The 16,498-nt window shown below is 45.5% G+C and overlaps 1 protein-coding gene and 1 pseudogene across 1 annotated transcript in view; one reads left to right on the forward strand and one right to left on the reverse strand.

The window, feature by feature from the left end:
* Positions 1–16,498, forward strand: part of LOC144508694 (CMP-N-acetylneuraminate-beta-galactosamide-alpha-2,3-sialyltransferase 2-like) — a 556,023-nt gene that overhangs the window by 396,212 nt on the left and 143,313 nt on the right. The window lies entirely within an intron of this gene.
* LOC144508273 (matrix metalloproteinase-24-like) overlaps positions 1–16,498 on the reverse strand; it is a 93,315-nt pseudogene that overhangs the window by 22,489 nt on the left and 54,328 nt on the right.

Below are 16,498 nucleotides of genomic sequence, written 5' to 3' on the forward strand. Positions count from 1 at the left end.
GTAAACTCATGAATGGGCCAAAGGCCATCACTTTCGGCTCTGAAAAGTGCCCAGTCTACCTCAGATTACCCTGGAAAGGCAGAGTATCCCAAAAATCTGAGCAACAGCTGAAGCTAGGGGTTATAGTTTGAGGATAGGGGGGTAAAGCTTTTCGAACTGAAATGAAGAGAAATTTCTTCACCCAGAGGGTGGTGAATGTGTGGAATTCACTCCCACAGAAAGTAGTTGAGGCCAAAACATTGTCTGATTTCAAGAAGAAATTAGATATAGCTCTTGGGGTTAAAGGGATATGGGAGGAAGGGGGGAATCAGGATATTGAATTTGATGATCAGCCATGATCAAAATGGGCCGAATGGCCTACTCCTGCTTCTAGTTTCTATGTTTCACACTTGTTACTGTGCAGTAGCCACACAAGTGATATTTACCACTAACACAATGCTTTCAAGACACAAAGACGTTCTGTGATCACACAATTGAGTAATGTGGTTTATGAATTTCAGTGCCGCTGTGACACTCGGTGTATAGGCTGTACTTCCCAAAGATTAGCAAATTGTATCAAACAGCATGTCCTTTCTGCTGTTCACAACAGACAAGGTACAGACCGTACCCAACCAGGCCACACTTTCAAATTTCAGAACTCCGGGGCCAACATTAGATGTGATTCTGTGAATGGACAAATAGTCCTCAGTGTGCTGAGAATTCTACTGGCAGCCATTTTAAGATTGTCAGTCAGGCTCACAGTGTGGTGCGTGTGTGTGTACTGGAAGCTACGTATATTCACAGGGATCTGTTCTTTGCAGAAAAAAAGAACATGTACACAAACTGTGCTTGTTTCAGCTAAACAACATAAGTGACAGCCGTTCATTGGTTCATTCCTCAAGGCAGTGTCTTGACCAGAGTCAAGCTGCTTGATTGAAAATTTTCTAACAATTCTTAACAGTTAGCTGTCTGTCACCATCAACTGGTGCATTCTCCATGGCAACGTTTCTATCAATCATAGTCCACTTGCCAACTAATCAGCATTCTCCCATGATATAAATTTGATTTCCCTTGCATTCTACGCTTGCAAATGGCCTGATGAGTGCAAGACAGAAAGCTTCGACAAAAAGTCTCTTTTTTTGAGAAACCCTCATATTTTACTTCTTGTTTTTAACAACTTTGTGTCACAGTGAAAGCAGCTAAGCGGAGCTGTTGTAACACGAGCAAATCTCCCTGTGGAGAACATGCAGAAAGTACCCTGACATCGTTTAAGACTTACCTGGATAGTCACATGAGCAGCCTGGGAATGGAGGGATACAAACGATTGGTCTAGTTGGACCAAGGAGCGGCACAGGCTTGGAGGGCCGAAGGCCTGTTTCCTGTGCTGTACTGTTCTTTGTTCTTTGTTCTTTGAAGGGGGGGAGGTTTAACACAGATATCAGAAGGACATATTTCACACAGAGGGTCGTGGGGGCCTGGAATGTGTTGCCGGGCAAGGTGGTGGAGGCGGACACACTGGGAACGTTTAAGACTTATCTAGACAGCTATATGACCGGAGTGGGAATGGAGGGATACAAAAGAGTGGTCTAGTTTGGACCAGGGAGCGGCGCGGGCTAATTGTTCCTTGTTTCTCGTTTCAAGGCTTCATTCTATGATCATCTTGCTGGTGCCAGTACAGAGCGAGACTGCGGATAGTTGGGAACCTGTCTCGGGGGCAGGGAATTCATATGGTGTTCATGGAAGTGGAAATGACTAGGGTTGGGAAGCATTTTCCGATCAGGGCCATTGTGATCTCCTGGACTCGTTTCGATCGCCTCAGGGGGTCGGAGAGGAATTTCCCAGATTTTTTTTTTTCCCCATATTGGCCCTGGGGTTTTTCACTCTGGGTTTTCGCCTCTCCCTGGGGATCACATGGTCTGGAATAGGGGGGTGGGGGTGAGTTAATAGGTTGTAATGAACAAAGCATCGTAGCTGTGAGGGACAGCTCGGTGGATAGGATATTGGTATGTAGATAGGCTGGAAAATTGGGCGGGGATCCTGGATTCAGGATTCAATCCTGGACCGGGGAGCGGCGCGGGCTTGGAGGGCCGAAGGGCCTGTTCCTGTGCTGTATTGTTCTTTGTTCTTTGTTCTTACCCAACCAACTGACCAGATCTGCTTTAGCAGGAAGAGACAGCAGTAAGGGGTGTGGGACAGTACCTGTATGTAATGTGTTTCTGTCTCCATTTCTGGCCTGTTAGTGCGTAGCGTTTTCTCCTCTGTCTGCGAGTGACCCGAGGCTGATCAGGGACTCCACATCGAGGCTTCTTCATCCACCTAACATTAAGAAAAGAAAACTTAACACAAATGAATTGTCCACGAAACTAGCATCTCCCATGAGGGTTCATCCCCTCGTTTGTTTGACTTGCTCTCACGTTCCCTCTCTCCTTTCTAAAAGATCACACAGGTTTCCTAGTTTCCAGTCTTTGGGATTGATGGAGGGGTGGCCCCCTAACCTCACCAGTGAGACCCCTGACCCTGCATAGCAATCACCCTGCTCCCCCTGCAGAGACAACTCCCCCCCTTCTCAGCCCCACAGAGAGACTCCCAGGCAGAAACCTCACCCCCTCCATCCTAAGAGCTGCAATGTGCTTGGATTCCAAATTCACCTTGCTAAATGACTTGGGTACATGGAAGGGCAAGACCAGGGACAGCATTGGTAAATCAGAAGCTGTATCTAAGAATGGATGCGTTGGCCTTGGAAAGGGTCCAGAGGAGGTTCACAAGAATGATCCCTGGAATCATAGAATCATAGAATCCTACAGTGCAGAAAGAGGCCATTCGGCCCATCGAGTCTGCACCAACCACAATCCCACCCAGGCCCTATCCACATATCCCTACATATTTACCCACTAACCCTTCTAACCTATGCATCCCGGGACACTAAGGGGCAATTTAGAATGGCCAATTACAACCTATTGAACTGAAGTGTGTCAAAGAGACTCCGGGAAAAAAAACAATCCTAAGGAAAGGAAGCTGAAGAATCTGGTGAACCATTGCCAGTGCGACAGCACCACCAAACCTCACGGCAGAATGCTTTCAATGTCAAAGGTTTGGACACTTTGGAAAGGTGTGCAGAACTAAAATCTCTAGATACACAGAGATCATGAGAGAGCCTTTGCACACAAAAACATTAATATAGACGACTCTCACCAAGAAGAGAAGCAACTCTGTCTCCGAGGCAAGATCAAAAAGACAAAATACATGTACCAGAATGCAGCCATTTGTGCTCATTTACACAACTAATTTCAAATTAGATCCAGCAGCAAGTGTCACAATCCTGTCCTGGCTGATTAAACTTTGCCTGAAGCCATCTACAACCCAGTTACATGGCCCAGGAGAAATCAGTTCCAGGTCAAAGGTACGCTGCAAGTGATGCTCCAATAAACAGCAAACAGACACAGGAGATGTTACCTTTGCTGTAGAACCGAGAATTCTCTCTTCTGAACTTGTGTTGACCTCAACCTCATTCAAAGGTTCCGCAAGAATCTGATTTCAAATGGATTTCACTGGGCTGGGGGGACTGGAGACCAGATACAGAATGACTCCAAGAAAGATGCAACGCCTGTGTGTGTTTTCACACTGAAGAAGATACCACAACTACTCACAAAACAGGTCTGCCAATTGACAAAATTACCAAGATGAGAGTTCAGCTCCCCTGTTCCACAGGTGACAGAACGGTATCCCGGAAGGTCTCTCTCTCTTTCTACACCTCCCTTAAAATCATACCATTTCATTTATATAATCTCTGCTCATTCTTCTGAAAGAATCACTTCACACTTGTCTGTGTTAAATTCCATCGGTCTGCATCTGCCCATTTACTGGTCTCTCGATGTCCTGAAGGCTGTTGCTATGCACCTCATTGTTTACTATAGTTTCATATCATCTGCAAACTTTAAAATTAAATCCCACTTGCCCAATTCTGGTCCCCCCATGCCAACACTATAGTTAAGAAAGCCCACCAACACCTCTACTGTCTCAGCAGACTAAGGAAATTTGGCGTGTCGGCTACAACTCTCACCAACTTTTACAGATGCATCATACAAAGCATTCTTTCTGGTTGTATCACAGCTTGGTATGGCTCCTGCTCTGCCCAAGACCGCAAGGAACTACAAAAGATCGTGAATGTAGCCCAGTCCATCACGAAAACCAGCCTCCCATCCATTGACTCTGTCTACACTTCCCGCTGCCTCGGCAAAGCAGCCAGCATCATTAAAGACCCCACGCACCCCGGACATTCTCTCTTCCACCTTCTTCCTTCGGGAAAAAGATACAAAAGTCTGAGGTCACGTACCAACCGATTCAAGAACAGCTTCTTCCCTGCTGCTGTCAGACTTTTGAATGGACCTACCTTGCATTAAGTTGATCTTTCTCTACACCCTAGCTATGACTGTAACACTACATTCTGCACCCTCTCCTTTCCTTCTCTATGAATGGTACGGTTTGTCTGTATAGCGCGCAAGAAACAATACTTTTCACTATGTTAATACATGTGATAATAATAAATCAAGGTCACTAATAAATATCCGAAAAAGCAGCGGTGCTAACACCAACATCTGAGGAACACCACTCTATAACTCAATGGGCCGAAGAGCCTAATTCTGCTCCTATATCTTATGGTTTAACTTCCTTCGGTCAGTGTGATCTGGACAGGCTGAGTGTGTGGCCATCTGCATAATTAAGGTGAGGTTATCCACTTTGGTAGCAATAATAGGAAGACAGATTATTACTTGAATGGGTGTAAATTGAGAGAGGTGGATACTCAGCGAGACCTTGGAGTCCTTGTGCATCAGTCACGGAAAGTAAACACGCAGGTACAGCAGGCAGTGAAGGAAGCAAATGTTATGTTGGCCTTCACAAAGAAACATCTTCCCTGCCTCTACCCTGTCTATTCCTTGAAGTATTTTGTAGGTTTCAATGAGATCACCTCTCATTCTTCAAAACTCTGTAGGATACAGGCCCAGTTTGCCCAATCTCTCTTCAGAAGACAGACCACCATTCCCGGAACTAGTCTAGTGACCCTTTGTTGCCCTCCCTCTATGGCAATAATATCCTTTCTGAGGTAAGGGGACCAAAACTGTACACAATGCTCCCAGTGCGGTTTAACCAAACCGCTATACAATTGGACCAAAACCTCACTACTCCCTAATCAGCAGCAATTGTTTTCACTGCAGGAAGGTCAATAGCTCGAGGGACACAGATTGAAGGTAATTAGCAAAAGAATCTGGGGTGAAAGAGCAAAGGAAACAAATTCAAAGGGGGAATTTACAGAGGCACGGGGAGAGAACAGGCGCTGTGGGACATATGGGATTATTCTTTCAAAGAATTGGTACAGACACAATGGGCTGAATGGCCTCCTTCTGTGCTGCCTCATACTATCACCCACAATGGGCCGACTAGCAATTCAGCACACGTTCATTTACTGTTCTGTAAATCTGGACCAGGTGGTGTCAGCATGCAGACCGTTAATTCTTTTTAAGGGACGGTCCCTCCATCTTTTACACTTTGTCATTTTTATCTTAGCTCAAATCCAACTTTCCTCTGTTTGCGGTTCTGTTCCATTTTTCCTTTCACGGAGAAACAGACCGAGCTACAACATCTTTGGATGAATAAAGTTTAAAGTTTATTTATTAGTCACAAGTGAGGCTTACATTAACACTGCAATGAAGTTACTGTGAAAATTGAATATGTACAACTGGCTCACTTTTATTCCCGTAAATCCTGGGTTACTTCAAATCACCCAATATTCTTACTCTGTTTTTGAACTGCCCCGTCGAGCTCCCCCTCGATCACATCTCCAGTGTTCAGACTGGAACCCAGAATTATACTGTTTTGTGAACTCTGTGTGCAGTCTGTGTGAATATAGCTCTCTCCTGAGAATATCCCTGATTTCTAACACTGAGACAGAATCCTTCGTCAATGTCAGCATCTTATCTCCAATTTTCTCTACTTAGCACTTCTGAAAATATACCAAGTTCACACAATTTTCATAACAGGTTTTCAGATCAAAAATCCATTAACATTTACAGCATAGGAGTCCATTCAGCCCATTGATATAGAATATAAAAGCCTACATGATTGGGTAAATATAATTAGGACTGCCGCATGCTAGCATGGATACATTGGGCCTAATGGCCTGTTCCTATGTTGTGACCTTTGTGCATGTGAGATTGCAGTCTTCTGTCTTTCCAGTGGTAGCAATCGGCCACAAACTCTACGGAGGGCTTGCACGATGGCTCTGAACAATGGCTTCATCACTGAGCACAGTACACCTGTCTAACTTGCCGGGGCTAGACAGGTCGGAAATCTATCAGACTTACTCCACGGTGGTGTCGTCCAGGACGCCGGTGACTGGGATCCTGTAGAACCGCTGCATTGCTGCGATGGCAGCTTGCATAGAATGAGCTGAACGCATGGCTGAGGTGCGGATATCATTTGGCAGAAAGTATCCATAAGTCTTCAACCAGTTCTGCAAAGAAAGAAAAACATTATCTGAAGTTTTAATCCATGTCTGAAGATGCGACTGAACAATTGCCTGTTGGTGCAGACTCGATGGGCCAAAGGGTCTTTTCTGCACTGTATGACTCTATGGTAATACCGAACTCGGACAATGCTGGAAAAAGAGAGACATGCTGTTGAAGTTTTCCATCTTGCACTCATCAGGACAGATGCAAGAATACCAAATTTCAAAGGCAGCAACAATTTATACTGCATGAGAAAGATTGGTTGGCATGTCATCTCTGATTGGTGGGCATGTCATCTCTGATTGGTCAAGACATTGCCATGCTGAATGCGCCAGGGAGCTATTGTCCCCCATGTTATTGCTTATCCAAAAAAGGAGCTACCTGCAGAGACTTGTGGGGTAAAAGTCCTATGTTTTTTTGAAGGCATTTTTTTGAATAAACAGAAGTGTACGGGACAATAGCTACCCTGGAGCATCTGTCATGTCAATGACTCAACCAATCAGAGCCGACTTGTCAACCAATCAGCACTCTCTTTCTCATGCAACATAAATTAATGTTCCCTTTGAAATTTGGTATCCTTGTGTTTGTCCTGCCGAGTACAAGACAAAAGGCTTTGATGGCATGTTTTTATTTTTTCAGTGGCACTATTGAAGTTTGATTCACCAAACATTAAAACTCAGGACAATTCCTGCATTGTGCTGCATCAAGTCAGCGGGACAGAGTTAGTAGCTGCCGTGTGTTCACATTGCCCGTCTCTCTCTATATCTTGGGTTATTTGTAGAATCTAGCACACAATCAGTTAAAACAGATTTCAGTTCTGTTCAACAGGAATGCTTTGCAAAGCAGACCTAAAGAAAGCCTGGGGGGACTGAAGGAATAGGAAGGCCATTCATTCATGTCTTGAGGATCTGGGACATGTTTGGCCGCTGTTTATAGTAATAAAGTAATTGCAGAATGTAAGTGGACCATGTAACCATGGTAACAGAATCATTGGGAGAAATTGAGATGAAGGTAAGTGAATCTTTTTGGCTTCATGTTGTGTGTCTGTCTTTTGACATCTTGTAATTTAGTGTTAGTGTGCTTGGAATGCAGAGATCAAAAGTAAAGCTGGTGTTTTGAGTAAACTGCTATTTGTTGTAGTTCGGCTGGAATTGTGAAGCATGACACCTGAGCTCGGATAGTGAATCATAAACTCAATAAGAAACAATTCAATCAAACAACAAAGAACAAAAAAAACTACAGCACAGGAACAGGCCCTTCGGCCCACCAAGCCTGTGCTGATCATGATGCACTAACTAAACTAAAAAACCCTTCTGCCCTTACTCAGTCCGTATCCCTCTATTCCCTCCCTATTCATGGACCCATCCAGGTGCCTCTTAAATGTTGCTAATGTTCCTGCTTCCACCACCTCCTCTGGCAGTGTGTTCCAGGCACCCACCCCTCTCTGTGTGAAAAACGTTCCCCACACATCTCCCTTAAACTTTCCCCCTCTCACAGTGAACCTGTGCCCCCAGTAATTGACACTTCCACCCTGGGAAAAAGCCTCTGACTATCCACCCTGTCTGTGCCTCTCATAATTTTGTAGACCTCTATCAGGTCTCGCCTCAGCCTCCGTCGTTCCAGTGAAAACAATCCCAGTTTATTCAACCTCTCTTCATAGCCAACACCCTCGAGACCAGGCAACATCCTGGTGAACCTTCTTTGCACTCTCTCCAAAGCTTCCACATCCTTCTGGTAGTGTGGTGACCAGAACTGCTCACAATACTCCAAATGCAGCCTAACCAAGGATTTATATAGCTGCAACATGATTTCCCAACTCCTGTACACAATGCCCCAGCTGATGAAGGCAAGCATGCCTTATGCCTTCTTAATCACCTTGGCCACGCCAAGGGAACTGGGAACCAGCACACCCAGATCCCTCTGTATGTTAATGTTCCGAAGGGTTCTGCCATTTACAGTATAATTCACACCTAAATTTGATCCTCCAAAATGCATTGTCTCGCATATGTCCGGATTAAACTCTATCTGCTATTTCTCATAGAGGTCATAGAGGTTTACAGCATGGAAACAGGCCCTTCGGCCCAACTTGTCCCTGCCGCCCCTTTTTAAAAAAAACCCTTAAACTAATCCCAATTGCCCGCAATTGGCCCATATCCCTCCATACCCATTGTACCCATGTAACTATCGAAATGCTTTCTAAAAGATAAAATTGTACCCGCCTCTACTACTACCCCTGGCAGCTTGTTCCAGACACTCACCACCCTCTGTGAAAAAATTGCCCCTCTGGACACTTTTGTATCTCTCTCCTCTCACTTAAACCTATGCCCTCGAGTTTTAGACTCCCCTACCTTTGGGAAAAGATATTGACTATCTACCTTGTCTATGCTCCTCATTATTTTATAGACCTCGATAAGGTCACCTCTCAGCCTTCTACGCTCCAGAGAAAAAAGACCCAGTCTATTCAGCCTCTATTTATCACTCAATCCATCAAGTCCCAGTAGCATCCTAATAAATCTTTCTGCACTCTTTCTAGTTTAATAATATCCTTTCTATAATAGGGTGACCAGAATTGCACACAGTATTCCAAGTGTGGCCTTATCAATGTCTTGTACAACTTCAACATGATGTCCCAACTCCTGTATTCAGTGTTCTGACCAATGAAACCAAGCATGCCGAATGCCTTCTTCATCACTCTGTCCACCTGTGACTCCACTTTCAAGGAGCTATGAACATGAACCTCTAGATCTCTTTGTCCTGTAACTCTCCCCAATGCCCTACCGTTAACTGAGTAAGTCCTGCCCTGGTTCAATCTACCAAAATGCATTACCTCGCATTTGTCTAAATTAAACTCCATCTGCCATTCGTCAGCCCACTGGCCCAATTGATCAAGATCCCGCTGCAATTGGAGATAACCTTCCTCACTGTCCACCATGCCACCAATCTTGGTGTCATCTGCAAACTTGCTAACCATGCCCCCTATATTCTCATCCAAATCATTAATATAAATGACAAATAACAGTGGGCCCAGCACTGATCCCTGAGGCACACTGCTGGTCACAGGCCTCCAGTTTGAAAAACAACTCTCTACAACCACCCTCTGGCTTCTGTCAAGAAGCCAATTTTGTATCCATTTAGATACCTCACCCTGGATTCCGTGAGATTTAACTTTATGCAACAACCTACCATGTGGTACCTTGTCAAAGGCCTTGCTAAAGTCCATGTAGACAACATCAACTGCACTGCCCTCATCTACCTTCTTAGTTACCCCTTCAAAAAACTCAATTAAATTTGTGAGACATGATTTCTGTGCCCAAGTCTCCAATCTATCTATATCTTGTTGTATCCTCTGACAATCACCGGCACTCAGCAACTCCACTAATCTTTGTGTCATCTACAAACTTACTAATCAGACCCCCCACATTTTCCTCCAGGTCATTTATATATACTACAAACAACAGAGGTCCCGGCGCTGATCCCCGCAGAACACCACTAGCTACAGATCTCCAGTCTGGAACAAGCTGCCAGAGGTAGTTGTAGAGGCGGGTACAATTTTATCTTTTAAAAAGCATTTAGACAGTTACATGGATAAGATGGGTATAGAGGGATATGGGCCAAATGTGGGCAATTGGGATTAGCTTAGGCGTTTAAAAAAAAAGGGCGGCATGGACAAGTTGGGACAAATAAATGATTTGGAAGAAGTGTTATCAGCAAGTTTGCGGATGACACGAAGATGGCTGGACTTGCGGATAGCGATGAGCATTGTTGGGCAATACAGCAAGATATAGATAGGCTGGAAAATTGGGCGGAGAGGTGGCAGATGGAGTTTAATCCGGATAAATGCGAAGTGATGCATTTTGGAAGAAATAATGTAGGGAGGAGTTATACAATAAATGGCAGAGCCATCAGGAGTATAGAAACACAGAGGGACCTAGGTGTGCAAGTCCACAAATCCTTGAAGGTGGCAACACAGGTGGAGAAGGTGGTGAAGAAGGCATATGGTATGCTTGCCTTTATAGGATGGGGATAGACTATAAAAGCCGGAGTCTGATGATGCAGCTGTATAGAACGCTGGTTAGGCCGCATTTGGAGTACTGCGTCCAGTTCTGGTCGCCGCACTACCAGAAGGACGTGGAGGCATTAGAGAGAGTGCAGGGATGGTTTACCAGGATGTTGCCTGGTATGGAGGGTCTTAGCTATGAGGAGAGATTGGAGGCATTAGAGAGAGTGCAGGGATGGTTTACCAGGATGTTGCCTGGTATGGAGGGTCTTAGCTATGAGGAGAGATTGGGTAAACTGGGGTTGTTCTCCCTGGAAAGACGGAGAATGAGGGGAGATCTAATAGAGGTTCACAAGATTATGAAGGGGATAGATAGGGTGAACAGTGGGAAGCTTTTTCCCAGATCAGAAGTGACAATCACGAGGGGTCACGGGCTCAAGGTGAGGGGGCGAAGTATAACTCAGATATTAGAGGGATATTTTTTACTCAGAGGGTGGTGGGGGCCTGGAATGCGCTGCCAAGTAGGGTGGTGGAGGCAGGCACGCTGACATCGTTTAAGACTTACCTGGATAGTCACATGAGCAGCCTGGGAATGGAGGGATACAAACGATTGGTCTAGTTGGAGCGGCACAGGCTTGGAGGGCCGAAGGGCCTGTTTCCTGTGCTGTACTGTTCTTTGTTCTTTGAAGGGCCTGTTTCCATGCTGTAAACCTCTATGACTCTATACTACATCCACAGCCCTTTAATAGGAAAATATGTCAGAGCAGTCAGACCCTGCAACATCAGCTTCTTAGAGACAAAAGGTCTGACGGTGCAGGTGACACCCATGTTAAAGCAACACAAGAATCTGGAAGAGGAAATCAGCCAATCAGCTGCAGTGACACATGCACACACACACACAAACACACCGATACATGCACGCACACACATGCACAGGTACAGACTCTCACACTGTCTATGTCACTCACACACTCATGCATCAAACACTGGCCACATTTCTAGAATTGATTGGAAGTCAGATGTGTTGCTGGAAGGTTGGACTTTATGGGGGCAGGTTTTGGGGTTTGCTTGCTCAGTGTTTTGTGTGAGGTGATGTTCTGTGCGTTTATGGGTGACTCACGGGGCTCAGGAAAGACTGAGCTTGTCAGCTTGGATCTTGTTTGTCTCTCTTGTGGGGACTATGAATTAGATTAAATTCAAATTTGTTTTTGGAGCAAGCAAGGAGATGGATTGGGGTTTGCCTGGTCCACTCTAAGCATTGGCTTTGGAACTTTAAGAATGTTAAAATGTTTTAACAAAAGCAAGGCAGAGCTCAGTGTGATCACTGGAGAATCCAGTGTCCTTGTTGTGTGACTGACTCTGGGGTTTGCTCATTGCTCTGTCTCCTCACCAGCCTGTACTTTGCAGTGATGTGTAGCTGGAGTGTGTGCTGAACTGCGGCTGAGCTGCCTGAGAATGTTAGCATTTGCATAACAGAAATAAAAAGAATTATGTTTAAAAAACAATTAATCTGAAGTAGGGCAATGGAAAAACAACGGAACAGCAAAAATCTAAACATCTCGAAACCAATGGAAAAGCAGCAGAATAGGAACCATTGCTATCCCAGGAGTTAGTAGCAGAGGACTCGGTCTGAGAGCAGGATCAGACCAGCACAGCACAGAGACACACTGGGATAACTGCACTCTACAGCTCCCAGGAGAACAGACAGAAAGCCAGCTCCCCTAATTCACTGCCTCCTTCTCCCGACAATCGTACCCACTTTCCTGAACAGCTTGTGTAAATACTGGAAACTCTGGATCAATGGGTCTACACAGAGCTGCTTCAGCCACAGTGCTGAGTTTGACATTTCAGCCTGTCTGTGTAATTGCCAGTTTCCTGTTACAAAAACAGCCCTTGTTACTTTTCTAGGAAAGTAATTTTCTGTTTTTTTTAGAACTGGTGATCTCTCAGCTCCAAACTCAACAGTTTCACAACTTTCCATAGCGTCCAGTGATACTGAGTGACCATAAATTAACCAGAAACATAGCCCTCAACTCAAATACTGACCCTGCCAAATACTGTCTCCGACCATCCTGCCAAATACTGTCCCCCCCACCCTGCCAAATACTGACCCCCTCCACCCTGCCAAATACTGACCCCCTCCACCCTGCCAAATACTGACCTCCTCCACCCTGCCAAATACTGACTCTACCAAAATACTGGACAATATCCAGGCTTGGGCTGACAAGTGGCAAGTAACATTCATGCCACAGAAGTACTAAACAATGACCATCTCCAACAAGACAAGACCCTGCCCCTTGATATTCAACGGAATTCAAGAATAGGAAGGGTGTAGTCACAATGTTGGGGGTTTACTATAGGCCACCCAACTGCCAGCGGGAGACAGAGGAACAGATATGTAGGCAGTTTTTGGCAAGGTGTAAAAGTAGTAAGAAGTCTGACAACACCAGGTTAAAGTCCAAAGGTTAGACTTCTTACTGTGTTTACCCCAGTCCAAAGCCGGCATCTCCACGTCAAGGTGTAAAAGTAACAGGGTTGTTGTGGTGGGAGATTTTAACTTCCCCTATATTGATTGGGACTCACTTAGCGCTTGGGGCGTGGATGGGGCAGAGTTTGTAAGGAGCATCCAGGAGGGCTTCTTGAAACAGTATGTAGATAATCCAACTAGGGAAGGGGCCGTACTGGACCTGGTATTGGGGAATGCGCCTGGCCAGGTGGTCGATGTTTCAGTAGGGGAGCAGTTCGGGAACAGTGACCACAATTCAGTAAGCTTTAAGGTACTGATGGATAAAGATAAGTGTAGTCCTCAAGTTAAGGTGCTAAATTGGGGGAAGGCTAATTACAACAATATTAGGCAGGAACTGAAGAATGTAGATTGGGGGCAGATGTTTGAGGGCAAATCAACCTCTGGCATGTGGGAGGCTTTCAAGTGTAAGTTGATAGGGATTCAGGACCGGCACATTCCTGTAAGGATGAAGGATAAGTATGGCAAGTTTTGGGAACTTTGGATAACGAGAGATATTGTGAGCCTAGCCAAAGAGAAAAAGGAAGCATTTGTCAAAGCTAGGAGGCTGGGAACACACGACGCAAGTGTGGAATACAAGGAAAGCAGAAACAAACTTAAGCAAGGAGTAAGGAGGGCTAAAAGGGGTCACGAAAAAGCATTGGCCAGCAGGATTAAGGAAAATCGCAAGGCTTTTTATCCATATATAAAGAGCAAGAGGGTAGCCAGGGAGAGGGTTGGCCCACTCAAGGGTAAGGGAGGGAATCTATGCGTGGAGCCAGAGGAAATGGGCGAGGTATTAAATGAGTATTTTGTGTCAGTATTCACCAAAGAGAAGGACTTGGTGAATGATGAGTCTGGGAAAGGGTGTGTAGATAGTTTGAGCCATGTTGAGATCAAAAAGGAGGAGGTATTGGGATTCTTGAGAAACATTAAGGTAGACAAGTCCCCAGGGCCTGATGGGATATACCCCAGAATACTGAGAGAGGCAAGGGAGGAAATTGCTGGGGCCTTGAGAGAAATCTTTGTATCCTCACTGGCTACAGGGGGAGGTACACACAGTAAGAAGTTTCACAACATAGAACATAGAACAGTACAGCACAGAACAGGCCCTTCAGCCCACGATGTTGTGCCGAGCTTTATCTGAAACCAAGATCAAGCTATCCCACTCCCTATCATCCTGGTGTGCTCCATGTGCCTATCCAATAACCGCTTAAATGTTCCTAAAGCGTCTGACTCCACTGTCACTGCAGGCAGTCCATTCCACACCCCAACCACTCTCTGCGTAAAGAACCTACCTCTGATATCCTTCCTATATCTCCCACCACGAACCCTATAGTTATGCCCCCTTGTAATAGCTCCATCCACCCGAGGAAATAGTCTTTGAACATTCACTCTATCTATCCCCTTCATCATTTTATAAACCTCTATTAAGTCTCCCCTCAGCCTCCTCCGCTCTAGAGAGAACAGCCCTAGCTCCCTCAACCTTTCCTCATAAGACCTACCCTCCAAACCAGGCAGCATCCTGGTAAATCCCCTCTGCACTCTTTCCAGCGCTTCCACATCCTTCTTATAGTGAGGTGCACACAATATTCCAAATGTGGTCTCTCACCAAGGTCCTGTACAGTTGCAGCATAACCCCACGGCTCTTAAACTCCAACCCCCTGTTAATAAAAGCTAACACACTATAGGCCTTCTTCACAGCTCTATCCACTTGAGTGGCAACCTTTAGAGATCTGTGGATATAGACCCCAAGATCTCTCTGTTCCTCCAGTCTTCAGAACCCTACCTTTGACCCTGTAATCCACATTTAAATTAGTCCTACCAAAATGAATCACCTCACATTTATCAGGGTTAAACTCCATTTGCCACTTTTCAGCCCAGCTTTGCATCCTATCTATGTCTCTTTGCAGCCTACAACAGCCCTCCACCTCATCCACTACTCCACCAATCTTGGTGTCATCAGCATATTTACTGATCCACCCTTCAGCCCCCTCCTCTAAGCCATTAATAAAAATCACAAAGAGCAGAGGACCAAGTACTGATCCCTGTGGCACTCCGCTAGCAACCTGCCTCCAGTCCGAAAATTTTCCATCCACCACCACCCTCTGTCTTCGATCAGACAGCCAGTTACCTATCCAATCGGCCAACTTTCCCTCTATCCCACACCTCCTCACTTTCATCACCAGGTTAAATTCCAACAGGTTTATTTGGTAGCAGAAGCCACTAGCTTTCGAAGCGCTGCTTCTTCGTCAGGTGAGTGGGATTTCAGTTCACAAACAGGGTATATAAAGACACAAACTCAATTTGCAAAATAATGGTTGGAATGCGAGTCTCCACAGGCAATCAAGTCTTAAAGGTACAGACAATGCGAGTGGAGAGAGGGTTAAGCGCAGGTTAAAGAGATGCGTATTGTCTCCAGTCTGGACAGTTAGTGAGATTTTGCAAGCCCAGGCAAGTCGTGAGGGTTACAGATAGTGTGACATGAACCCAAGATCCCGGTTGAGGCCGTCCTCATGTGTGCGGAACTTGGCTATCAGTCTCTGCTCAGTGATACTGCGCTGTCGTGTGTCGTGAAGGCCGCCTTGGAGAACGCTTACCCGAAGATCAGAGGCTGAATGCCCGTGATGGGCATTCAGCCTCTGATCTTCGGGTAAGCGTTCTCCAAGGCGGCCTTCATGACACACGACAGTGCAGAATCACTGAGCAGAGACTGATAGCCAAGTTCCGCACACATGAGGACGGCCTCAACCGGGATCTTGGGTTCATGTCACACTATCTGTAACCCCCACGACTTGCCTGGGCTTGCAAAATCTCACTAACTGTCCAGACTGGAGACAATACGCATCTCTTTAACCTGTGCTTAACCCTCTCTCCACTCACATTGTCTGTACCTTTAAGACTTGATTGCCTGTAAAGACTCGCATTCCAACCATTATTTTGTAAATTGAGTTTGTGTCTTTATATATCCTGTTTGTGAACTGAAATCCCACTCACCTGACGAAGAAGCAGCGCTTCGAAAGCTAGTGGCTTCTGCTACCAAATAAACCTGTTGGAATTTAACCTGGTGTTGTGAGACTTCTTACTGTATTTACCCCAGTCTAACGCCGGCATCTCCACATTACAGGGGAGGTCCCAGAGGATTGCAGAATAGCCACTGTTGTTCCTTTGTTTCAGAAGGGTAGGAAGAATAATCCAGGTAATTACAGGCCGGTGAGCCTTGCATCAGTGGTAGGAAAATTATTGGAGAGGATTCTTCGAGACAGGATTTATTCCCACTTGGAAATAAGTGGACGTATTAGTGAGAGGCAACATGCTTTTGTGAAGGGGAGGTCGTGTCTCACTAACTTGATCGAGTTTTTTGAGGAAGTGACGAAGATGATTGAGGAAGTGTTAGGTTTTTTAGGGAACATTAAAACTGACAAAGCCCCAGGGCCTGATGGCATCTATCCTCGACTGCTCAGGGAGACGAGAGATGAAATTGCTGGGCCTCTGACGGAAATCTTTGTCGCTTCT

Source organism: Mustelus asterias, chromosome 20 (genome assembly GCF_964213995.1).
Source record: "Mustelus asterias chromosome 20, sMusAst1.hap1.1, whole genome shotgun sequence".
Lineage (NCBI taxonomy): Eukaryota > Metazoa > Chordata > Chondrichthyes > Carcharhiniformes > Triakidae > Mustelus > Mustelus asterias.